At 46.0% G+C, this 26,082-nt stretch overlaps 1 protein-coding gene across 1 annotated transcript in view; it reads left to right on the top strand.

Moving 5' to 3' along the window:
- The first annotated feature begins 2,229 nt into the window (after nucleotides 1-2,229).
- The window catches only part of ZNF593OS (ZNF593 opposite strand), a 167,115-nt gene continuing 143,262 nt past the window's right edge, over nucleotides 2,230-26,082 (top strand). Inside the window, exon 1 of the mRNA XM_069223998.1 lies at nucleotides 2,230-2,355. The gene's annotated coding sequence lies outside the window, so the exon portion shown is untranslated. The remainder of the gene's footprint in view (nucleotides 2,356-26,082) is intronic.

The raw sequence follows: 26,082 nt of genomic DNA, 5'->3' as shown, positions 1-26,082 counted from the left end.
TAGATGCTTAAGAGTCTCTGTTATTTTATTTATTTATCACAATAGATAAGTAGCATCTTAACTATTTATCTACAAACATTTCACTATTGAAATATTGAGGAAAGATAAAATAATGTTATAAAAGTACACAAATATATTAACTTCAAATACTGCAACTCTTGAAAGTCTGTGATTATACAATACAACTTAAATCTCAATATATTATGTTCCTTACCCATATATTATCTTACAATGTAATCATGTATCTATATATTTATTAATTTAGTCCTACTGTACAAGAGAAAAATAAATAAATAAAAAATACTCTCTTGAAAGCTTTGTGTCTCACCATCACCCTAGACCTCTATCAATCTATCCTCTATCTCCACTCTCTGACTCATCCCAAACCCATTCTATTACTATGATCGGCAAAATAACCCTTCCTAGAGTCTTCCATCCTCTACCCCTCTTGGCTCACCCCAAACTTCAGGTTACTACTATGAGCTCCCAAACAACACTGCTAAATTCTGCCTCATTTATCCCTCATTTAACTCACCCCAAACCCCATTTTACTACTATGATCACCCCAATCCCTATCTACAGACTCTTCCCTCCTCCATCTCTCCTTTACTCATCCCAGATGTCATCTTACTACTTTGATCTCCCAATTAACACTTCTGGTTTCTTCCCTCCTCTATCCCTCCATTATTCTATTCAATCCAATTTACCGATTCACATGTCCTCCACGCAAATTAAATCATACACCCTATAGTAAATACTGTACTCAAATTCCCCTAATCCTCAACTAATCCTTTTGGGTTCTGGAGTAGTGTGCTACTCGCCGAAAAGCGATTCGACGCCTCATCAGGGGTAGTAAGCACTATATAAATACAATTACAATAGCATACAGAATCTGTATTCAAACACCAAATTTCATCAGTTTTGCCCTTTTCTGGGCATTTTCCACCCATTTTGGAAGGGTTCATCCTGAAGAATTATTTAGGGGAAACTTCAGGGGCATGATTATTCGGCTGTGGCAAATACACTGACATAATTTCTGTAATTTTGCATTACACTTGTTAAGAGAAATTTCCAAAATGATGCCATTATGCGGCTTTGTGTAAATATGCATCATTTACAGTCAATATTTACAGGCCATTTACAGTAAAAAACACTGGAACAACAGAAATCGAGCAGATGTTGTAGGTGGCGCTTTTGTTAAATACGTCCTCACTCCAAACATTGATGTGAGGACGCATTATGCGCCATAACATACAGCAAAATTATGCATTTGCAGTTCATGTATTTGCACGCACTTATGTAGAAATGTTATGTAATTTTGCGAAAGCAAATTACGTACGGCCGTAATAATTATCAGGCAATTGGTAAGGCCAGTCCCTGTGCATACTCTCGTGTGTGCACATAGGGTTAAAGTTACTACGTGGCCAGTTATTACCTGCCTTCACTGTATTTTTCAGCTGCAATGAAATTTGGTATTTCTTCCTTTCTGAAACATACACCTCAAACTACAAACACAGAAAGAGATGAGTTGCAGAGAATTTGAAGGCTGGCTAATTTTTTTCAGAATGAATATCAGAGCAAATAGAGGGATAATTAACCTGATACAAAATAATCCTAACAATTTCACACGGATTATTTTTTTATCTCCCAGCCCTTAGCTGTGCCAGAATAGCACAACACAAAAAATGACCAGTCTCTTTTTTTCTAAGAAAGGTGGCAGCCCTGTTTACAAAGGAATCCAAATTTTACTGTGAACTTGTAATCGACGCTTAAGAAAAGGGCATATTTTCAAAAAAGTATATTTTATGAAGAACCATTTTGTTAAGGTAAATAAGCATCTGTGTAACATACATTTTTGCAAAAATCACGCATAGACATGGCAAAACTATAAAATGTGGCAGCCTTTGTGGATTTGTGAGATCCTTTATAAGCCTTGAATAAAATTGCACAAAAAAAAATAGATTTACAAAAACACGCATTTACGGAGTGGGCAGAGCTACGACCACATCACGAAAACGACAGCTTGCATCTGACAGAGTCGGATGCGGTCAGCAGATATGTTTCATTCACACTGAGGGCTGAACTGGTTTCAGGGGGCTTAAAGGGATAGAAATGAGTGGCGTGGCTTTGCCTGCAGGCCACAGAGCTGCTCTGTTGCGGGCGGGGGTCGCAGTACGGTCGCTGACGGGATTAAGGGGGCTTGCTCTGGGATTCACTCACTTTCTTCTCTGCTTCTCAGGTGTCAGCGGCGGCAGGAGCCACGTGAACAAGAAATACAGGCTCTGTGCCCAGGGGCTGTAGGGAAGAGGTGAATTCGGGCCCCAGCTCACAGGCACAGCCCTCCAGTGGCTCAAGGTTAGTTATCTGCGAGAGATCGGGGCACGGGGGAAGTGTGCGGATGGCACCACTGTGTTTGCAGCGGATGTGCAGGGAAAGGTCGCGGGCTGGGGGTCGAGGGGGAGTCGAGGGGCGTTCAGTAGGTACACAGATTATATTGCGAGGTTGCAGAAGCGTTTGAGAAGTTAGAAGCTGTGGATGGAAGGCACTCGGGGTGTGCAAGAGGTGCACGGAGGTACACAGATTATATTGCGAGGTTGCAGAAGCGTTTGAGAAGTTAGAAACTGTCGATGGAAGGCACTCGGGGTGTGCAAGAGGTGCACGGACTATATGCTGCGAAGTTGTATGAGATGCTAAAAAGGTGCAGGAACTGGTATAGACAGGACGGGAGCTCTCCGCTTTACGGACAACTGGTCCAAACTATGTCAAATACATTAATCCGTATCTGCGCTTTACGGACAGGCACTAGTCCAAGCTATGTCAATTAAATTATTCCGCATCATAATCCAGGGAGATGAAAGGCAGATGAGCGGATTTTAAAATCCACCAGGAAAGCCACACAGGCCTGTGACTGGTGATCTGTGTTCGAGTTGAGTTCAAGTGTATTGGTAAAGTTGTATTTAAAACTGGAACATATACATGTAAACTAATCTACTTTGCAGCATTTAAAATATCAATATTAAGCGATCCATTTAAGTACAGCAGAACAATTTATTTAAACAATTTTTGACTCAAAATACAATAAATGAAAGTGATTACAGAGGCCCTAACTTCAATCTACAGTAAATCAACTTAACATAATGAGTAAAAGGAAGTTCATCCCCCCATTCCTCACAAACACACACACTCATTCCTGAAAGTAAGTGGAGCGCTCACAAATCATGTTGTTATATCGGCAATAGTCCCAGGCTGACATGAAAGTGCCTTCTTAAATGCATTTACCCTTGCACAGATGTGATTATCATTGCGGTTTGAAAGTCCCTATGCCTCGGAAATGTGGCTCCAACCCGACCGAATATAGGCCCTCATTCTGACCTTGGCGGGCGGCGGAGGCCGCCCGCCAAAGTCCCGCCGTCAGGTTACCGTTCCGCGGTCGAAAGACCGCGGCGGTAATTCTGACTTTCCCGCTGGGCTGGCGGGCGGTCTCCTTCAGACCGCCAGCCAGCCCAGCGGGAAAGAGGCTTCCACGATGAAGCCGGCTCGGAATCGAGCCGGCGGAGTGGAAGCTGTGCGACGGGTGCAGTTGCACCCGTCGCGTATTTCACTGTCTGCGCAGCAGACAGTGAAATACATTTAGGGGCCCTCTTACGGGGGCCCCTGCAATGCCCATGCCAGTGGCATGGGCACTGCAGGGGCCCCCAGGGGCCCCGCGACCCCCCCTACCGCCATCCGGATCTCGGCGGTCCGACCGCCGGGATCTGGATGGCGGTAGGGGGGGTCAGAATCCCCGCGGCGGTGCAGCAAGCTGCGCCGCCGCGGAGGATTCAATGGGGCCGCGGTACACTGGCGGGACCCCGCCAGTGGTGCCGGTCCGACCGCGGCTTTACCGCCGCGGTCGGAATCCCCATTGAAGCACCGCCGGCTTGTCGGCGGTGCTCCCGCGGTCCTCCGCCCTGGCGGTCAAAGACCGCCAGGGTCAGAATGAGGGCCATAGTGTGCAACAATACGTTTTTCTACTTACATAAATACTAGGCTGTAATAGTTTAAATGTTAAAAAATTATGGGCCTGATTCTAACTTTGAAGGACGGTGTTAAACCGTCCCAAAAGTGGCGGATATACCACCTACCGTATTACGAGTCCATTATATCCTATGGAACTCGTAATACGGTAGGTGGTATATCCGCCACTTTTGGGACGGTTTAACACCGTCCTCCAAAGTTAGAATCAGGCCCTATGTTTCTTGTTAGGCTTGAGCAACATAATAAGTGCTTTCAAGATTGGCCTCAAAGCGGATGTTCTCCTCTATTTATTTCACTCCTATATGGCCACTCATTTCACCCTTAAGGTGAGCAAAGTACATATCATTATCAGTCCATTCAAAGTTGCATATACCAATCTAATACCATTTAATTTTCTCATATAAACCAATGTATTTTTACAAAATGAGCTTCCGTTAGGCAGTGCTGATGGCAGTAAATCTCTCAGGGCATTGGCTCTTCTAGACAGATTTTAAAAATACATGTCATGTTCTCTAACAGTGATAAACGCATAAGCCCGTCTAAACCCATTTCTCGTCGCCGCAAATTTTACTAAATTCAACTACTCTAGTTAAACACTTTCCAAAAATACAACTCTATTGAGCAATATGCATTAAATATGCCCTGAATAGACATATGGAGTAATAACAGGCTGCACAGTCGAGTGAAGTTTGCCATTAATTAATTAAAAAACTTACTACAGTGAGACGAGGAAGGTCCTTATATAGCTTTGTTTAAGTTTAGTTTGAATATATTGCCTCCAGTTTATAAATCAATCCCCCAGACAGTTCTAACATGCCACATGCTCAACTTTAACTAGGACTTGGTTCGGGTGCACACAAGGTCCACTTGCACAATAGTGTGATTTGGGCCTTTGTCCACTGATGTCCCGGGCCTGATCCATTGTAGGACCAAAAACTGAGCACCAAGTACAACACTTTAATAATTGCTTCTCAGCGTGGTGAAGCAGAGTGCTCCAAGCCCTATTTAAGGAAGTGGACTTGGGAAAGAAAATTAGAATGCAGGGCAGTATTAATATCATAATAAATCATTGTTGAACCACTCGTTGTTTTAAAAAGAGAAAATACTTGTTAGAAAAGGGGTCTCCGGTTGGCAGTCAGTTTGCAATCTGTCCAAGCAGGGACCCTCAATCTAGATAGGGTAAAGGAGATACACAGCTCTGATAACCCTTGCTCACCCCCATGGTAGCTTGTCACAAGCAGTCAGGCTTATCGCAAAGGCAATGTGTAAAATATTTGTACCAACCAATACAGTGAAAACACTACAAAAGGGATGCAACACCAGTTTAGAAACAGCCAATATTTATCTAAATCAAACAAGACCAAAACAACAAAAATCCAACATACAGAAGCAAAGATATGAATTTTTAAAGTTAGAGTCTTAATCCATAGAAATCAATGGATGCGTTTTTTTCTACACAAAGTACCTGGTTTGCATCAGTAAAAAGTAACGTTGATTCCTACTCGCAAGTGAGGTTGTGTGTCAATTCTTCTCTGGTTGGGTAGGCATTTCGTCGTTTTTCTCTCCCGCAGAAGACCGATGCAACTTCGGGTCCGTGCAGGTTCACTGTGGTTGTGATGCCCAACTATGATGCATGCGAAATCCTGGCGCACAGTGGTTAAGAGCCACACTGCACAAGTGATGCGTCGATTTTGGCAGCTGCAAGCAGGTGTTGCATCGATTTTCCAGCTGCGCTGCAGTTGCGTGTCGCTTTTTCAGCCTCGAGGCAGGTGTTGCATCGGTTTTTCTCCCGCTCGGCTCCAGTGCGTGGGTTTCAGCCTTGGTTCCACCAGCTTCTCTTTTCAAGGGCCCAGGGACTGGATAGGACACCACTTGGCAGGGTAGGAGTCTCAGCAAGGGAGTCCAGGTGCTGGCAGAGGAAATCTTTGATTGCCCTGAGATTTCAGAACAGGGGGCAAGCTCAGTGCAAGCCCTTGGAGAAACTTCACAAGCAAGAAAACACCACAAAGTCCAGTCTTTGTCCACTCTAAGGTCGAAGCAGCAACTGCAGGCCAAACCAGCAAAGTACACTCACAGGCAAAGGGGCAGTACTCGTCCTCCAGCTCTTCAGCTTTTCTCCTCGGCAGAGGTTCCTTTTGATCCAGAATTAATCTAAAAATCTGGGATTTTGAGTCCATCACTTATATTCATTTCTGCCTTAGAAGTAGGAAAACCTCAAAGAAAGGTCTAGGTTGTTCACAAGATCCTGCCTTGCCCAGGCCTGGCCCCAAACACACACCACAGGGTTGGAGACTGCATTGTGTGAGGACAGGAACAGCCCTTACAGGTGTAAGTGCCAGCTCCTCCCTCCCCACTCTAGTCCAGGAGACTCATCAGGCTATGACAGACACTATTTAGCTCCCTTTGTGTCACTGTCTAGAGAGAATTCATAAACAGCCCAACTGCCAGTCTGACCCAGACGTGGATTCCACAGACAGGCAGAGGCACAGAATGGTTAAGCAAGAAAATGGCCACTTGTTAAACGTGGCATTTTCAAACTGACAATCTAAAAACCAACTTTACCAGAAGATGTATTTTTAAATTGTGCGTTTAGAGACCCCAACTCCATGTCCCTATCTGCTCTCAATGGGAAACAGCACTTAAAACATATTTAAAGGCATGCCCCTTGTTAACCTATGAGACAGATAGACCTTGCAACAGGGAAAACTGAATTTGGCAGTATTTCACTACCACAAGATATAAAACACACCAGTACATGTCCTACCTTTAAATACACTGCACCCTGCCCATGGGGCTATCTAGGGCCTATCTTAGGGGTGGCTTACGTGTAGTAAAAGGCAAGGGCTGGGCCTGGCAAGTGGGTGCACTTGCCAGGTCGAATTGGCAGTGCAAGACTGCACACACAGACACTGCAGAGGCAGGTCTGAGACATGTTTACAGGGCTACTCATGTGGGTGGCACAATCAGTGCTGCAGGCCCACTAGTGATTTGCAGGCCCTGTGCACCTCTAGTGCACTTTACTAGGGACTTAATAGTAAATCAAATTTGCCAATCCAGGATAACCAATAATAAGCACAATTTACACAGGAACCACTTGCACTTTAGAACTGGTCAGCCGTGGTAATATGCCCAGAGTACCAAAAACCAGCGAAAACCAAGTCCAGAACAGAGTCAACAACACAAGAAGCAGAGGCAAAAAAACAGGGGAACCACGCCGAGGATCCCAGGTCTAACTGTACTTTATTCGACTAACAGCACAATACCATGAATTCTATATCACAGTTCGGTATCTGCACAGTTTGTTTAGGGTAATCGGACAGAAGTCTGTGGCTAGTAGTAGTGGTTGATCCCAGTTTTGTACTAACACCCCTGGCTTGATGCTACAGGCACACTGCCACAGTATATTCTCACCAGTTTCACTCTGTGATTTATAATACATTTCTTTTCTAATGTTTGTTGAAACTTAACTGTACTTAGGGCTGGGCCCTTTTAGCTCTTGAGTACCAGAAGTCTGATGGTTAACAGACTTTGGAATGTTTTTCTGAGTGTATTTTCTTGTGTGTATCTGGGCACACTCATATGGCAGCTATCTCTGCTGTAAGCTTGCTCTCAGCGGTGCGCATGTGTACAAACTATGTCCTTTTCCCTTGAGGTCCTTGCTAGGAAGCAGAATGTGTATTGTTATTGCTGAGGCTGGGGACTAATGCTGCTTGTGGTTTCCATAGTCCCCTGAAGGTGCTGGCATCAGTGACAGTTCCTGAGCAGAGCAAATAGGTATTATGCAACGCTCTCACCCAAATGGAATTCAGTGATCCCATCAACTTTAGGTTGGGAGCCAGATCACTGACTGGTATGTGTTATGGTGTTTGGGTGTGGGTGGAGGCTGCTGATGGAATTTGTTGTCTATACACCATAGTACTCAAGCAGGTATGATGAGACGAAGTTTTTTATACCACTTCTCAGTCTTAGCATAGGTTCATAATATTGATGTTGTCTTTCACTTTCAAACACCCAAGTCCATGATAATCTGCACCGTTCAGCCCAGAGCACTCCGTAGCACCTCCACCTGAACTTGATCAGTGGCAGCCTATAGTCCAGGCTTAACTTACTCAGAAATAGTCTTTAAGCTTACCAAGGGACACACAGGTAAGGGCAGCAAGAGACAAGTCAGCTCTCCACAGCTCTGAGCAAAATAGCACTTCCCCCCAACCCTTGCTCAATCCCATGCTTTTCTGGATTCTGCCCTTCTCTCTGTATGTATACCCCAATTGTACCTTTCCCCTCAGTGGCAGCTTCTTTCTTCAAGCCTCCCTGCATAGAGCTGGTTACCAGTTGGTATTGAAACAGCAGTCTGGCCCTGACCTGAGATGAGGATGGTGGTCTTTAGACACAATTCCTGCAACTGAGAGATTTCTCTCCAATCTGCTTTTGTGGTCCACTTGGACACCTGTCAGCAGGATATCCCCAAAGGCTGACCTCCGGGTCTATTTTCTTAAAAAGCCAATAGACTAGAAATATGTATTTCCCAGCCTAATCTGTTGTGGGTGCCTGGTTTCAGGGAACTGGGTTTCACCTCACACCTATCTATCCAGCCACAAGTTCTTGTTCTGTAATGATGAAGGCAGGAGGGTAGAGCCTGGTGTTCCCTGATCAAGATTTGTAACAGAAATTAAAACAGGGGCACTGGGCGTTTTGTCTCCAAATTGATGCCTTAACCTGTCTTTGCACACCTCTGGGGAAGAGTCGAGCAACAAAGGAGCATATATGGGCCTTACATTTCAAAGCAATTCCTGTTTCCTTCATTTCTGCCACCAGAACAAGGTTAACTACAGATGCATTCATGAATATTCTAGGGACTACCTCCAACCTGCACTTCATTTTTTGCAGAACCTCGCCATCTTCCGTTTGTGCCCCACTCTTACTCTGGAAGGATTTGCATCAAGGGGCTGGCAAAATCCTTCTTTTATCAGAAAAGGCCAGTAGGCCATTCTCTTGGAGTAGGCAACAGGAAAAAAGGTCTACACCTACTAATAGAATTATCTACTGCCAACCCCGGCAGTATTTTCCGGTCTCTCAAGAGGACAGGGGTCACTCATTCCTAAGAAGGAAGCACTTGGTGTCCTTTTCCTAGACTGTAAAGGCCACAGTCGGTCTCACATCATACCATAGTCCTTCTGCATACACACTTGATTCTTGTGTGTGCTGATGCAGGAAAAGGTGTAGAAAGTGCAGAGACTTGCAAAGGGGGGCCCAGAGAAGGGTTTCATGCTCCTCTGAACAATGCAGAAGACACTTCCATCCCAATAGTCCCACAACAGCCAATGACCAGCTTTCATGCACCATCCAAAGATCACCATTTTTGTTCTGTACGTCTTATCATGAAATCATGTTTGGCATTACATACTCAGATCTTCTAGCAGGCGGGCAAGATCCCTTTTTGTGTGAACTTCATCATCATACATAATCGTTTTTATCTGGTAGCCTCCCAGCTTCAGGAGAAACAATGTTATACCATCCATTGCTACAGGTAAATTGGTAATATAAAGATTAAACAGCAAGCATGCTGAAGTGCCCACATGTTATAACTTATTAGTAGTAATATTTTCTGACAAACTCGTACTGTTGTCTACCTTTAATTGAACCTGGGTTCCTGAGTGTAGTGATATGATTGCCTTTAGTAACCCTTTGTTGATGAACCCCCTTAGGGAGGTTAAACCGTAACCTATTGCAGGTCACATGATCAAAAGCTCTTGTTTGACTGACAGGTAGTGGAAGCTTTTTGTACTTTATAGAGGTATAGTTTTGTTGACCGACTCTGCTCAAAGCCAGTCTGTGTGCAAGGGAGCAGACCTGCTGTCTTGGCATACATATTATTCTAGACATCAAGTATTGCAATCAATCAGTAATTCTCTGGTGTATACCTTTCTCCTTTTTATATATAAGGTATAAGTTAGATTCTCGCTAAGTATTGGCAGTTATATTACTGGATATTGTCCCTTTGAATAAATGGGTCAGAAAATGACCCAAAAGAGATGGATTACATTTTTAGATGTTTATTGAAATTTCATTTGGGCCAGGGGATGTTAATGTCTTTTACCTCGAATCTCCTTTGTAGTCACCACCTCATTGAGGAGAATCTCGGCAGATTCACTGTCCACAAGATCACAGGTCCCTGGACAATGGATTGCACTTGACGATCATAACATATCTTGAAGCCCTCATCATCTTAGTGTTGTTTTTCCTTAGATGTCTCAAAGATTTTGATACATCTTGTGTTTTTTTAGGCATCCTCAGTCCCTCAAATCAGTTTAGCATTGGCTATCTTCATTACAATAATTAACCTACTGATTTCTTGGGTTTGTGGGGTCCTGTTCATCAATCGTATTCTTCTTATTCTCTTTTTCCACACTTTCACTGCTTCTTTGTAACCCATATTTTCTTGGTTATTGCTTCCCCCATATGTTCTTATCTATCTCTGGTCCACAGCTTGAGTAGCTCATCTAACTGAAAAACACTGAGCAGTGCCCCCTTCTGATAGAGAGAAGGTTAGGCAGTTGTGATGGGATGTCTGTGTGCCTACAGCATAGCAGGCGGAGTCTCTGCTGAGAGGGGCAAAAGAGTACTGTTAGCTTCAGTTAGAAGGGAACCCCAAATCTTTCAGGGGTCCCTCATCAGCACATGGTCTTTGTATGTCTACCAGGTTGCCTCTGACTAACTACATTATTAGGGGTTCTGACCAAATTTGTCACAAATGTGTGTCATTTTTTGTAGTTTTCCACTGGTGAGGCACCAGAATACCTGTTTTGAAGACCCAGAACTTTGAGCTGGTGGTTAGAGGTGAGTCTCACCATCAATAATGTTTCCTCATCAGGCTTTGACCCAGCGAAAATAAGAGAGAAAAACACAAAGAGGGAAAGGAAGAGAAAGGTGGAAGAATGGTGAAAAATGGACGAAGCAGGGTTGGAAAAGAACCTGAAAGAATGAGATAAAGAGGCAGGGAGTGAATGGTGGTGGATGAAATAGGCACAAGATGAAATCCAGACTACACAGCCTTGGAATTTGTAACACCTGTCATTCAGTAGAGCAGAGTGTGAGTTTGTGAGCAAAAGTTTGAGGTCCGGCACTTCTTCTTTTTTTTTTTGTACAAACTAAGCACTAGACGTAGAGTACTTTTAAGGCCCAAATTTTGTCACAGACATACAGACAAGCTGTCCCTCAAAGTATACACTTATGGGTTCCAGTTTAAGAAAGGAGAATTTGCCAGGCTACACTGTTCGTGTAGATGCAAACCACTGACGTAGACCTTTGCCTTAGGTTAAACAGATGTGATAGACAGATGCCTTACAAATCAGCCATATCATTCAGGTTAATGAGATAGGATAGTGCATGTCTTTTGATAACAGTGCAACAGCTTAGCCTAAAAATACCTCTTTTCTTAATTTTTTTTTTTCAAGATTTAGCAATAACAAATTAATAGAGTGTTAAAGCACAGTTAACAGTTAAAAGCAGATAACAATCATGCACCAAAGTGGGACTTCATTATACCATGATCAGCCCTTATACCTACATACATACTCAAAATTGAAAAGAAACAAGAAACTAAGAAATTCCAGAGGGTAGCATACCCCTAATTTCCATACCCAGGAAATGGTTTCCGTATACCAATTTTTCCATATTCTAGTTAATTTAATTGTAGAACCGGATATCTTTGCATATAATGTTTCCGTGGAATAAACTATATTCATTTTTGATACCCAGTCTGACACTACAGGAGTTTTGTCTGATCTCCAGTTTGCTAAAATCGGGGATCTATGCACTAAAACAGCAATGAATACCAATTGCCACTGCTCCGTCGTCATCTCAGGCTGTGACCTCGTAAAATCAAATAGTGCTATATATGCGTCTGTGGAGAGGTAAAGTTGCAGTCTTGAAAAAAACCTTTTCAAAACAATTCCAAATTTGGGCCTGTGAATACTATATGAAGCCAATCCTCATTGGGCTGATTGCATCAAAAGCAACAAGATGAACCCCTTGGTATATTATATGAAGTTTAGATGCTGTGTAATGTAGCATCCACTTGCTAAAGAGACCAATCCTCTGCAGATTGGCTCCTCTAACTACCTTATGACTATTTTGGTTATAAAATTGCTACTGCTTAGAGTCCACAGATTTACTAGTAAGCTGCAGATGTCCTAGAATCAGGGTCTTGTTTTTCTCAGCGATCAAAGCCCTATACCGATTCCCTATACCTTGTAGCAAAGAAATAATGTAAGCCTGCCCCAATTTTGCAGCTCTCGTCTCGCCTCCCTCAATACATCCTAAGCAAAAATGCTTGATCTGAGCACAGCAGAAGAAGAGGGAAGAATTCATATCGGGATTTAAACTGACAAGCCGCTGCTATTGAGAAAAGTGGCCCATATAATAGAAATCTTGTAGCCTTTGGAATCGCAGGCCAGCCCAGTGAATTCATGACTGCATGCTGAAGAACAAACCAAACAGGTTGCAGTCCAATAACTTCAACCGAAGATGGAAGCCCGGTACCTCATAGCCTTCCTGACTTTTCTGGAATTGGTATAGAATAATACGAGGTATTTTGCATTTTGATTTTTTGGGTAGCTTTGGGATTTTCCAAAAAAAGAAGGTCAATGTCGAATTCTTTTAGCATACATTTAAGAAAAAAATGTGCATCTTGGGAGATCGAGCAAGAGGATCTAACTAGCCAGTCGAGCAGAGACGCCTGGTAATACATTTCTAAATTGGGTAGAATCAACCCTCCTTCTTCTGGATGCAACTGTAAGGCTTGCATTCTGAGCCTGGGTTTTTTTCCCCTCCCAGAGAAAATGTCTGATTTCCCTGTCAATTGTCTAAAAAAACACTTGTATTTCATGCCACTCATCCCATAATTGAAAGAGGCAGATCTTGACATTGATTTAGGGGGTTACTCATCTTTTGCAAAGTGGTCTTAAAATTAAGGGTGTATAACTCTTCCAGTTTTGAAGAGACCCAAACCCCTTGATATCATATTGGTTCTGTCGAAGAGTAATGGATCTTTATGGACACAGATAGTACCTTCGGAGCGCTCTTGATCAGTATGTCCTCAGATTTTGAGTGGTTGATTGTATAGCCTCCAATTCCGTAAACTGACAGATTTTAAGAGAAGGCCTGCTGTATACTAGCCTTATCAGCAGCTAGATACAGGGCCATATCGTGGGCAAATAGTTTTAACTTGGCAGACCGTGCAAATAGATCTAAAATTGTCTTGTCCTGCCGAAAGGCTGAGGCCAGTGGTTCTAAAATAAAGCAAATAAAATAGGGGAAGGGAACAGCCCTGACGTGTTTCACGACTTATTACTATCTGTCTTGCCAGATTCTATTTGATGGCTATAGATGCTTTAGCATCCATGTAGAGACTTTTAATTACTTGAACCAATTGGGATGGAAAGGTGAACTTCATCAATACAGCAAAAGGACGTCCCATTAGACCCTATCAAACACCTTCTCTGCTTCCAATATTATAATTGTAGTTCTAGTTTGAGTTGAGATAAAAATGTTATTGGCTTGGATCAGATAGTGTGTATTGACTGACATGCCCTTACCTTGGAGGAATCCATTTTGGTCCTGGTGAATAAGCAAGGATGCCTTAATCTTTATGAAAATTTTATAGTCAACTTTTAATAAACTTATAGGGTGATAAGAGTTTGCATCCTGTGCTGACTTGTCTTCCTTCAAAGAAACCAACCACCACCGCTTGAGTAAACTAGTCTGGAATTTCAGAGCCTCTCAAAATGCTATCAAATAAAAAACACCAAAAATTTAATCAGCTGAGGTGCAAACAGCTTGTAAATTTCCACAGGGATCCCATCTGCTCCACAAGCTTTAGCGGTGGGGATCACATTGACTGCCTGTTTCACTTCTGCTAGAGCAATAGGACTGATTCATGTACCACCCTGCATAGGTGTTAATGCTGGAATATTCACTCCTGCCAACCATTTCTCCATATCCTCAGTGGGGGGGATTTAATGTGTCCGAATATAAATATGTGTAGTGACGAAGAAAGACCTTAGCTATCTCTCAGCACCAGATGTAAGAGTCACGAGTACTGGATCGAAAACCTGTTTAATATAGTTAGTGTTGACCACACCAGAACATGCTCATTTTCTTCATAGCTTTTCTGAAAAATCTGACTATCTCTTGAATTAAGAAGTGGTCCCTAAGATTTGGCTGAGTTAAGAAGTGGTCCCTAAGATTTTGCTGGGCCTGAGCCAACCTAGCCTTAGATTCTTGAGTGGGGGTGGACCGAAGTGGCTTGGTTGAGCACTACCTGCATCTGCTGATAGGCTGCTCTCTCAGTTTGTCTCAGTTATGCACAAAAGGCTATGAACCCCCTCCTGAAAAAAGCCTTTAATGACCCACACACCGAAAACTCTGAGGCCAACTTATATTGCATTCCAAGAAACCTCCCAGAGCCCCACACCCTTGTGAAACCCATGCCTTGTTGGCTAAAAAGGACTTATCAAAGATCCATCTAGGCGGTGCATGATTTGGATATAGAAAATCAAGACGAATAGTGATCACAGCATGACTGCTGTAGTGAGGGAGTGTGAAATCAGAAAAAAATCAATACCCAAGGGTGAGTGAAATTGTATAGAATGTTCATTCTATCTTCAAGGTGATCGCACCGCCAGGGGTCAATCAAAGCGAAATCGTGCATCAGAACCTGTAAAAGTTTACTGGATTTTGGTTTCTTCTGTGGTTTATTCACTCATGACCAGTCTATCGCTGGGTCACAGAGAATATAAAAATTTCCTCATAGCGCAAGAGGGCCTGTCTCCTTTTTTTTTTTTTAAACACATTTTATTAGTTTTGAAATATAACAGGCTGCATACTTTGGGTTCACCATCTTCATGTCTCTGTTATATCCTATTGATTTTTCATATAACCATAAACGGTTGTACGACGGAACACCGACGTCCGAAACAACTAGTGCCTTAACAACGAGGTCGGAACACCGACCTCGTTGTTATTACTAATGCCTTTACCACGAATGCCTTAACAACGATATTTCGTTGTAAAGGCATTCCTCATAAAAGCATTAGTAATAGGCACCATTGATCCTGCATCCCTCACCCCACCACCCAACCCCACCCCAAAACCTAAAACCCCCTAGCCCCCACCCCCTCCCCAAAACCAAAAACACCCCACCCCAAAACCTAAAACCCCCACCCACTCCTCAAAACCAACCTCGTTGTTATTACTAATGCCTTTACCACGAATGCCTTAACAACGATATTTCGTTGTAAAGGCATTCCTCATAAAAGCATTAGTAATAGGCACCATTGATCCTGCATCCCTCACCCCACCCCCCAACCCCACCCCAAAACCTAAAACCCCCTAGCCCCACCCCCTCCCCAAAACCAAAAACACCCCACCCCAAAACCTAAAACCCCCTGACCCCCCACCCACTCCTCAAAACCAAAAACACCCCACCCCCCCAACCCCACCCCAAAACCTAAAACCCCCTGAACCCCCTCCCCAAAACCTAAAACCCCCCACTTACCTTAGTCGTCCCCTCGTCACCTGCGTCGTCCTCCTTAGCCGACTCCCTTCTTTGTACCTTAACCATGCATGTTCGTTGTTCAGAACATGCGTAGTTAAGGCACAAAATAACGGAGTCGTGGTTAAAGAAAGCGTTGTTCCCGCTTTCGTTAACCACAACTTCGTCAACAAACCTTCGGCATAAAGGACGTTTCTCCAACCATAAACAGCTGTATCCAAAACAAAAGGACAATTAGATCCATTTTTCATGTTGCCCAGTTCCATATACAGCCGTGTTCTTGGGATTTGTATGTCATATCTCCTATATGTAGTCCAAAGGTGCGTATTTTTGAGTTCTTTTAAGGGTGGCTCTCCCATGTATGCAGTTATTCCCCCCCCTCCCTCTCCACTTCCTCTTGTGTGCCTAGCGATGTCTGGATATCTAAAAAATTCAATGTTCTTGTCGCTGTGATGAGCGTCTTCTGATCGAGCTTTGTCCTCTTCTCCCTCTGCTCTGATCCCTGTACCTGTGTTGAGTGTTAAATGTTGGGGAATTAGTCTCCAGGCTGTTGTAGGAAATGACAGTGTCGTTACTTTATTGGGATAATGTCTGTTCTCGGGGTGCTTCTCTCAGTTGATCCCAGTCATATACCAGAGTGCCCCACGCTCGTGCCCTCTCTATCAGTCCCTGACCTCTCCTAGCATCCCAGTACCTCACTGTCTCTTCCACTCCTGTCTATTTCAGCACCTCCCCTCTAAATGTTCCCTACGGGGGGCCTTGGGGTATCTCCCAAGTCCTTGCTATTTCTCTTTTAGCCAGCAACAAAGCTAAATCTCCAAACTGGTCAGTCACTCTATTACGGGCTGTGTGTCTGTATCCTCCAAGTAAACAGTGTCTGGGGTCATTAGGAACCTCTCGCTCCAAGACAGCAGTTGATGAGTTAAGAACAGCTTCCAAAAACTCTCTTACCTTCGGGCAAGTTCAAAACATATGAAGGAATTCTGCCTCTACAGCTCCACATCCTGGGCATGTGGCCTCTTTCACCCCAAAGTGTCTCCGAAGTCTCTCTGGCGTCAGGTAGGCCCTATGTAGGACATATATGTTTATAAGCTTGAAGCGAGCACTCCGTGAGACCCTTGGGGTCCGGGACAAGATCTCCTCCCAGTCTTCATCCGTGATTGCAGTGCCTAGGTCCACTTCCCACTTTTGTTTAATATTTGTAAGCAGTGTACATAATGTTTTCTGTATTTTCTTGTAAAGGCAGGTCACTGCCTTGTAGGTGCTGGTGGCAGATGTCAGATATTGACACGTCTCAGAAAGGGAGGGCTCAGTGTTCCCCACCTGCCAGTGCACCCCAATCACCTCGGTGACCGCTCTATGAAGTAAAAAGTGGCCTGGGGGAAGATCGTAATGACTACGGAAGTCTTCAAATGGTGGAAGGATATTAGCTTCTTACAGGGTGCCTATGGATGTTGCCCCGGCGGCCTTCTATCTCGCCAGTTCCCTCCAATCCCCCCATGTAGTAGCGTCCATAAACATTACAACAGGATGCCTGGTGTGTAAGGTTTGTCACCCTTAGAGCGACGATGATAGCTCGCCCAGCATTTATGCATGGCCTTCAGTTCACTGGAGCCAGTGGCAGCTTGGGGGCCGAGCTTTAGTATCAACCTAGCCAGCGATGGGAGGTCTGGGGTAAAAGGAATGGGCTCCCTGTCGGGCATAATGCGACAAGCCATCCAGCGGATCAACTACTGTAACTGCCCCGCCAAGCAGTAGGACTCAAAATCGGGAATGGCTAGTCCGCCCTCCGACAGCGGTCTTTGCAGTACAGTGAGGGCCAAATGCCATCTGCCAGTCCCCCACAAGAAGCCGACCACCATTGAGTTTAGTTCCTTAAAATAAGTTCTCGGCATCCACAACGGGAGCGTGGAGAAGAAGTATAGCAAACAGGGTAATGCTATCATTTTCAGGAGCGCGACCCGCCCTGCTACTTCCAGTGGGAGGGATGCCCAGGGGGTCATAGTGCTGCAAAGCCCTCCTATCACATGCTCTATGTTCCCCTCTAGCAAGTCCATCCGATTATGATAAACCCAGACTCCTAAGTAGGTCAAGCATTGTGGTTCCCAGGTCAGGTCGTGAAGGTCCAGAGGGGCTACTCTGCCTTCCATTCCCGGGAATAGACTAGACTTCAGCCAGTTCACTTGGAGCCCAGATATAGAGCCAAACATCTCCAAGAGGTGTCATGCCCCACGCAGTGCTTCTCCTGCATAAAGAGAAGAAGGTTGTCAGCATAGAGTGCAATGTAATGGGTATGGCCCGCCACTACAAGTCATCTATAATCATTCCCCTTTCTGGCTCTGCAGGCTAATGACTCGATAGCAAGAGTAAAAAGTAAAGGGGAGAGTGGGCAACCTTGCCTGGTCCCCCTCTCTATCTAATAGTTCTCTGATATGGTGGCCCCGGTGCGAACCCTGCCCGTCGGACCAGCATAGAGCAGTCGGGTCCATGATACAAACTGATCCCGAAACCAAACGTACAGAGTACCTCATGCAAATATTGCCATTCCAGGCCATCAAAATCTTTTTAAAAATCAATAGCAAAAAATTATTGCCTCCTGCTTATCAAAAGCATCACTATCTAGGATAGAAAAAAGTCGCAGAATATTAGTAGCTGTATGGCGCCCAGGGATAAACCTGACTTGGTCCGTATGAACTAAATGGGCCATATGCTTTAAGAGGCGCGTAGCTCATTTTTTGCCTAATATCTTATAGTCCACTGAAAACATCGACAAGGGCTAATAAGATGTAACGCCTGTGGCTGATTTCCTTGGCTTCAACAAGGAAATAATCAAAGCTTCTCGGCGATACAGGAAGAGTGCCACATTTCCTGGCCTCCTCATACATCTTGACCAGCCGCTGGCCGAGCTTGGTTATATATGTTGAATAAAACTCCACTGGGAGCCCATCTGTGTAGGAGGCTGGCCTGGCTTGTAGTGGGTACCAAGGGGTACTTAAACTCTGTGCCAGGTCCAGTTATCCCTTATTAGTGTAGAAGAGGTGTTTCTAGCAGCTTAGGCTGATAGAAGGTAGCTATAGCAGAGCAGCTTAGGCTGAACTAGGAGACATGCAAAGCTCCTCCTATACCACTGGTGTCATATGCACAATATCATAAGAAAACACAATACACAGATATACTAAAAATAAAGGTACTTTATTTTTATGACAATATGCCAAAAGTATCTCAGTGAGTACCCTCAGTATGAGGATGCCAAATATACACAAGATATATGTACACAATACCAAAAATATGCAGTAATAGCAAAAGGAAGTAATGCAAGCAATGTAAAGTTACAGTAGATTGCAATAGGAGCCCATAGGTATAGGGGCAACACAAACCATATACTCCAAAAGTGGAATGCGAACCACGGATGGACCCCAAACCTATGTGAGCTTGTAGAAGGTCGCTGGGACTCTAAGAAAACCGTGAGGGTTAGAAAAATAGCCCACCCCAAGACCCTGAAAAGTAGGTGTAAAGTGCACCTATATTCCCCAGAGAGCACAGAAGCCGTCTAGGGGAATTCTGCAAGGAAGAACAACACCAGCAATGCAACCAAAGTGGATTTCCGGACCTGAGTACCTGTGAAACAAGGGGACCAAGTCCAAGAGTTACGACAAAGTTGAGAGAGGGCAGATGCCCAGGAAATGCCAGCTGAGGGTGCAAAGAAGCTGCCATCGGATGGTAGAAGCTGTAGATTCTGCAAGAACAAAGAGGACTAGGAACTTCCCCTTTGGAGGATGGATGTCCCACATCGTGAAGAAGCTTGCAGAGGTGTTCGCACGCAGAAAGACCGCAAACAAGCCTTGCTAGTTGCAAGGGTCGCCGTTAGGGTTTTTGGATGCTGCTGTGGCCCAGGAGGGACCAGGATGTCGCCACTTGGATGAGGAGACAGCGGGGGCGCCCAGCAACTCAGGGAGCCCTCACAGAAGCAGGCAGCACCCGCAGAAGTACCAGAATAGGCACTTAGAAGAGGAGTAAAATGGAGTCCACGCGAAGTCACAAAAGGGAGTCCCACGACGCCGGAGGACAACTCAGGAGGTTGTGCACAGCAGGTTAGAGTGTGGGGGACCCAGGGTTGGCTGTGCACAAAGGAAATCCTGGAAGAGTGCACAGGAGCCGGAGCAGCTGCAAATCACGTGGTACCCAGCAATGCAGTCTAGCGTGGGGAGGCAAGGACTTACCTCCACCAAACTTGGACTGAAGAGTCACTGGACTGTGGAAGTCACTTGGACAGTTGCTGAGTTCCAGGGACCACGCTCGTCGTGCTGGGAGGGGACCCAGAGGACCGGTGATGCAGTCTTTTGTTGCCTGCGGGTGCAGGGGGGGAGGATTCCGTCGTCCCACAGTAGATTTCTTCAGAGCTCCTGGTGCAGAAAGGAGGCAGGCTACCCCCAGAGCATGCACCACCAGGAAACAGTCGAGAAGGCGGCAGGATCAGCGATACAAGGTTGCAGTAGTCGTCTTTGCTACTTTGTTGCGGTTTTGCAGGCATCCTGAGCAGTCAGCGGTCGATCCTTTGGCAGAAGGTGAAGAGAGAGATGCAGAGGAACTCGGATGAGCACTTGCATTCGTTATCTAAAGAATTCCCCAAAGCAGAGACCCTAAATAGCCAGGAAAGGAGGTTTGGCTACCTAGGAAGGAGGATAGGCTAGCAACACAGGTAAGAGCCTATCAGAAAGAGTCTCTGACGTCACCTGCTGGCCCTGGCCACTCAGAGTAGTCCAGTGTGCCAGCAGCACCTCTGTTTCCAAGGTGGCAGAGGTCTGGAGGAGCTCTGGGCACCTCCCCTGGGAGGTGCAGGTCAGGGGAGTGGTCACTCCCCTTTCCTTTGTCCAGTTTCGCGTCAGAGCAGGGCTGGGGGATCCCTGAACCGGTGTAGACTGGCTTATGCAGAGATGGGCACCATCTGTACCCATCAAAGCATTTCCAGAGGCTGGGGGAGGCTACTCCTTCCCAGCCCTGACACCTTTTTCCAAAGGGAGAGGGTGTAACACCCTCTCTCTGAGGAAGTCCTTTGTTCTGCCTTCCTGGGCCAGGCCTGGCTGGACCCCAGGAGGGCAGAAACCTGTCTGGGGGGTTGGCAGCAGCAGCAGCTGCAGTGAAACCCCGGGAAAGGTAGTTTGGCAGTACTGAACGATGTGGGGGCAGCTTGGCTAGTGCCAGGGTGCCCACACTCTAAGTAACTTTGCACCCAACCTTCACCAGGTGAAGGTTAGACATATATGTGACTTATAAGTTACTTAAGTGCAATGATAAATGGCTGTGAAATAACGTGGATGTTATTTCACTCAGGCTGCACTGGCAGGCCTGTGTAAGAATTGTCAGATTTCCCTACGGGTAGCGAAAGAAATGCTGCAGCCCATAGGGATCTCCTGGAACCCCAATACCCTGGGTACCTCAGTACCATATACTAGGGAATAATAAGGGTGTTCCAGTATGCCAATGTGAATTGGTGACATTGATCACTAGCCTGTTATTGACAATTTAGAAAGCAGAGAGAGCATAACCACTGAGGTTCTGGTTAGCAGAGCCTCAGTGAGACAGTTAGTCATCATCCAGGGAACACATACATGGCACACTTATGAGCACTGGGGCCCTGGCTGGCATGGTCCCAGTGACACATACACTAAAACAACATATATACAGTGAAATATGGGGGTAACATGCCAGGCAAGATGGTACTTTCCTACAATTTGGTCCGGAGTTTTTATTTCACGCCATTTTATTGATAGCCTACACTTCTGCAAGTGTAATCGCTGCACCCAGATCTGTCGTCTCCTGCACTGAAACAGTTGGGACGACAAGAGGCAAAAGGAAATCTTTTATGTCCCTCTTAGCTGGTCGCACTTTACTTGTGTAGAGGTTGGCATAATAATTATAAAATTACCTGTTACTAGCAGCCTGGGTATTTATGCTAGTCCCAGTGGGGCCTGCTAATTCTACTACAGTCGGGGCCCTGCGTGCTGGGTTCGCTAGCCAGGCCAGAAGGGAACTGGACCAGACTCCCTCTGAGTGTGTACGCTCTATATAGGCTTTGTAATCATAACAGCGAAGTCTCTCGATTGCTACTATCGTGTTTTCCCGGGCAGTGCTAAGTGCTGTCTGCAGGTCTGGGTCCTCTGGTTTCTTTTGCTCAAGTAAGCGTAGTTCCCGTTCTGCCTGTACTAGCTCATGGAGCAGCACCTGGCGTTCTCCCTTGGTTGCTGAGATGCATCGTCCTCTAATTACTGCCTTGAATGCATCCCATTCTGTCAGTATCGAGTGTGTTGAGCCCTCATTGATCTCAAAGTACTCATTTATGGCAGTGCCTATGGTGTCTGTGAAAGCCTGATCCTCCAACAGTGCAGGCTGGAGCCGCCACGTGAGTATCGGTGTTGGGACATGAAACTACCCCAGCATCAGGAGGAGGAGATTATGATCTAAGAGCGTTCAGGTCAGATATTCAGAGAGGTGTATTGTCTCATGTACATTCGGTGAGCAAAGGAATGTGTCTAGCCGTACATGTAATGGGAATAAAAAGAGTAGTCTGTGAGCTCCGGGTGATGAGCTTGCCAGGAGTCAATCAGGCCCCACTCCGTTTGCCAGTTTAAGTACAGGTTAGCCATCTTATTAGTCAGGGAAGCAGGATGTGTGATCTATCTAATGTTGTGTCTGCAATGCAGTTAAAGTTCCCTCCCAATAGTATGGAACCCATAAAGTGCAAGGCCAACCGTTCAGAAAGGGATTCCAGGAAACTTGATTGGTCTGTATTGGGACCGTATATGCTCCAAAGGACTATTTCCCACCCATCCAATTTACTTTTGACTACAGTATAGCGCCCCAAAGGGTCAATGAGGGATGTGACATGCTGATATGTGACCCGTGCTTAATCCACACTAACGTCCCCCTGGCATATGCTGATTAGGTAGTATAGTAGACTTGGACCCTCCATCACCTCTGAAGAGCCTTCCCCTCAATGGCATCTAAATACGTCTCCAGCAGCAGAGCTATATGGATGGATAACCACTAACCATATTATGACACACACACACACACACACCAATCCGTCACTATTCAGCCACACACGCAAATCCGCCAGCCCAAAGTTCAGTGATAAACTGGTGGTATCAAAACCCCCACCGTTACGCCAACAGAACAACACCCACAACATTATGACCCATAAATCACCACAGTGGACATTCAATGGCGGTAAACCATTGGTGGTACATACTGCTGCGCTCAAAATACACACACACATACAAAAAAACACCACATTGGTCAATTCAAAGTACACATACCTGATACACATACATACACCACACACCCACACCACTATTAAACACACACACACAGTACCCACAGCCCTTTACCATTCCAAACAATTGGCACAAGATTGACACCACAACCACAGACAAGACCAGGGACACCCACCACCATCACCTATACACCACCCACACACCCCAACACATCACCCTACACATCCTCACCCACACCACTCACACTACACCCATGGCACCACAACAACATCCTAGATTCTCTGAGGAGGAGCTAAGGGTCATGGTGAAGGAAATCATCCGGGTAGAGCCTCAGCTATTTGGATCACAGGTGCAGCAGATATCCATTGCAAGGAAGATGGAGCTATGGCGGAGATTCGTGGACATGGTCAACGACGTGGGACAGCACCCCAGAACAAGGGATGGCATCAGGAAGAGGTGGAACGACCTACGGGGGAAGGTGAGTCCGTGGAAGCAAGATGCCAGCTTGCAGTAGAGAGGACTGGCGGTGGTCCTCCACCTCCTCCCCCATAACTAACAACATGGGAGGAGCAAGTCTTGGCAATCATGCATCCTGAGGGCCTGGCAGGAGTAGCAGGAGAACTGGATTCTGGTAAGTCAACTTTCTATTACTATCACCCCCCGCTACCTGCATGCCATCACATACCCCCACCCTTAGCCTCACTCCCATCACTCCACCACTTCCCACACACCCCACCAACACAACCCACTCATCCCAATGCCAAACCCTGCATGCACCACCAATGCATGGACACCACTCACAGACCTGCATGGACACCTATCACTACAGCATGCACACTAGAGACAATCAGATAACCCACCAAATAACAACTCACACAAGGCAAAGCTCCCAGGGCAATAACCACCATAGAGGGCTAGCACAAGATGTCACACACAGAAACAATAACACTGCATTTACATCCCCACAGGTATCCCAGCCAATGTCACCGGAGAAGAGGTAACAGCAGCATCCAGTTCCCCCACAGAAGAGGCCCACAGTGATGACAGCAGCTCTGGTCGCCTGGATCTGTATGACCAACTCTGGCCCATCAGCGACCTCGGGACAGTCGGTTAACCAGGCACAGTCTCACACCACCACAAAGCCACCCCCCTCAGGAAACACCACCACAGCACCCACTCAGCAGGCCCATACCTCTGTCCCCAGGACACGTCAGTCAGCAGTGTGTCCACCACTACAGGGACCCCAGGGCACCCCACAAACCCAGGACAATCAGGGACCTGGGGTCAGTGGCAGTGGGCACACGGTTCAGGGGACAGAGGCACAGGACAACAGGGAAGCTGTGAGGACTGTTGTGCACCAGGGGGAGGACAGGCCCAGGGAACCGACTCTCCAGGAGGCACTCACCGTGATCCTGGGAGCATACCAGCATTCCCAGGATACGTTGGGCCAGATCCTGGACAAGATGAAGGAGAACATGCGGCTGCAGGAGGGCCAGTACTTGGGGATCAGGGGGAACTTAAAATCCATTAACACCACCCTGGTCTCCATTGCAGGGGTGCTGGCAGACATGGCCAACAGTATGAGGGAGGCAGTGGCACAACAGTGGGCCCCTGACACTCGCCAGACTACTGAACAGCCCTCCACCTCCGCTGCCACTAGTGGACAGGAGTCCCCTCCACAGGACCAACGGGCCACCAGCACCCCTCCCACTGCAGAAGGAGAACCACCCCACAAACGTTCCCTGCGATCCAGGCAGAAGCCAGAGACTATTGCCAAGACCCCCGCCAGGAAATAAGACTCTCCTGATTGTCATCCTTGTGTCCCACTCTGTCACCCTGTCCACCTTGAACTGCCACTGCTCCCCTTCCTATGCCCCCTTGGACAAAGTACATGTGCTACAAATGGACTGGACTCTAACCTGGACTTTCCTCCATCATCACCCCAGCCCATTACACTTCTCCATTTTCTTCAGATCACTGCAATAAACATACTTTGAAAAAATACAAGTATGGAGTATGTCAAATGATTTCAAAATGTATTTGTTTAACAAGGTTTAAGCATTGCAATTCAACTGTACAGTAATGGTTACATAGGAAAGACCTGTAGTTGTCTGCACTGAACACAGCAGGAGCAATAGTGGGGTACCAACATCTGCAAAAAGAGATGCCAATGGGTAAAGTGAGTGGGCACAGAAGTAGGAATTCACAGCCTGCCAGTGACAATGTCACACATCAAACTGTCAATGAAATGTGAAATAACACTGTCTTACCTGTGTGTCATTGGAAGTATTGACAAATTACTGCATTTCTGTTGTCCTCATCCTCATCCTCTGCCTCCTCATCTTCACTGTCCACAGGGTACACTGCTGCCACACGGCTATTTCCAGCCTCCTCCTCCTGCAGAAAAGGCACATGGCATCGCATGGCAAGGTTGTGCAACATACAGCATGCCACGATCATCAGGCAGACCTTCTTAAGAGAATAGCACAGGGATCCACCTGTTAGATGGAGGCACCGAAACCTGGCCTTCAGGAGGCCAAAGGTATGTCCAATAATCCTTCTTGTTCGCCTATGTGCCTCATTGTACCATTCCTCTGCCCTTGTCCTGGGATTCCTCACAGGGGTCAGTAGCCATGAGAGGTTGGGGTAACCAGAGTCACCTGCAAATACCAAGGGACTACTGTTAGCCACACACTAACCGTTAGGACCCATGCCATACCCATACACCAACATCTACTGGGTGGGAACCCGGGCTCACCTATTAGCCACACACTGTGCCTCTGGAGTTGGGCCATCACATTTGGGATGCTGCTGTTCCTCAGGATAAAAGCATCATGCACCGATCCAGGATACTTAGCATTGACATGGGAGATGTACTGGTCCGCCAAACACACCATCTGCACATTCATCGAGTGATAACTTTTACGATTTCTGAAGACCTGTTCATTTTGCCGGGGGGAGAAAAATGCAATATGTGTCCCATCAATCGCACCAATGATGTTGGGAATATGTCCCATTGCATAGAAGTCAGCCTCCACTGTGGCCAAATGCTCCACCTGGGGAAAATGATGCAGCTGCACATGTGTATAATCAGGGCAGATAACACTCTTGTCAGCACTATTGAGAACATTGGCTGTGACATTCCTGCTGCTAAGCCCACTGTCACTTGGAAAGAACCTGTTGCCAAAAAATGAAGCACTGATAGGACTTGCACAAGAGGGGGGATCCTAGTGGGAT

The sequence above is a fragment of the Pleurodeles waltl genome, chromosome 3_1, assembly GCF_031143425.1.
Source record: "Pleurodeles waltl isolate 20211129_DDA chromosome 3_1, aPleWal1.hap1.20221129, whole genome shotgun sequence".
Classification (NCBI taxonomy): Eukaryota; Metazoa; Chordata; class Amphibia; order Caudata; family Salamandridae; genus Pleurodeles; species Pleurodeles waltl.
The sequence above is the reverse complement of the archived record's forward strand: the minus strand, read 5'-3'. Positions and strand labels throughout refer to the sequence as shown.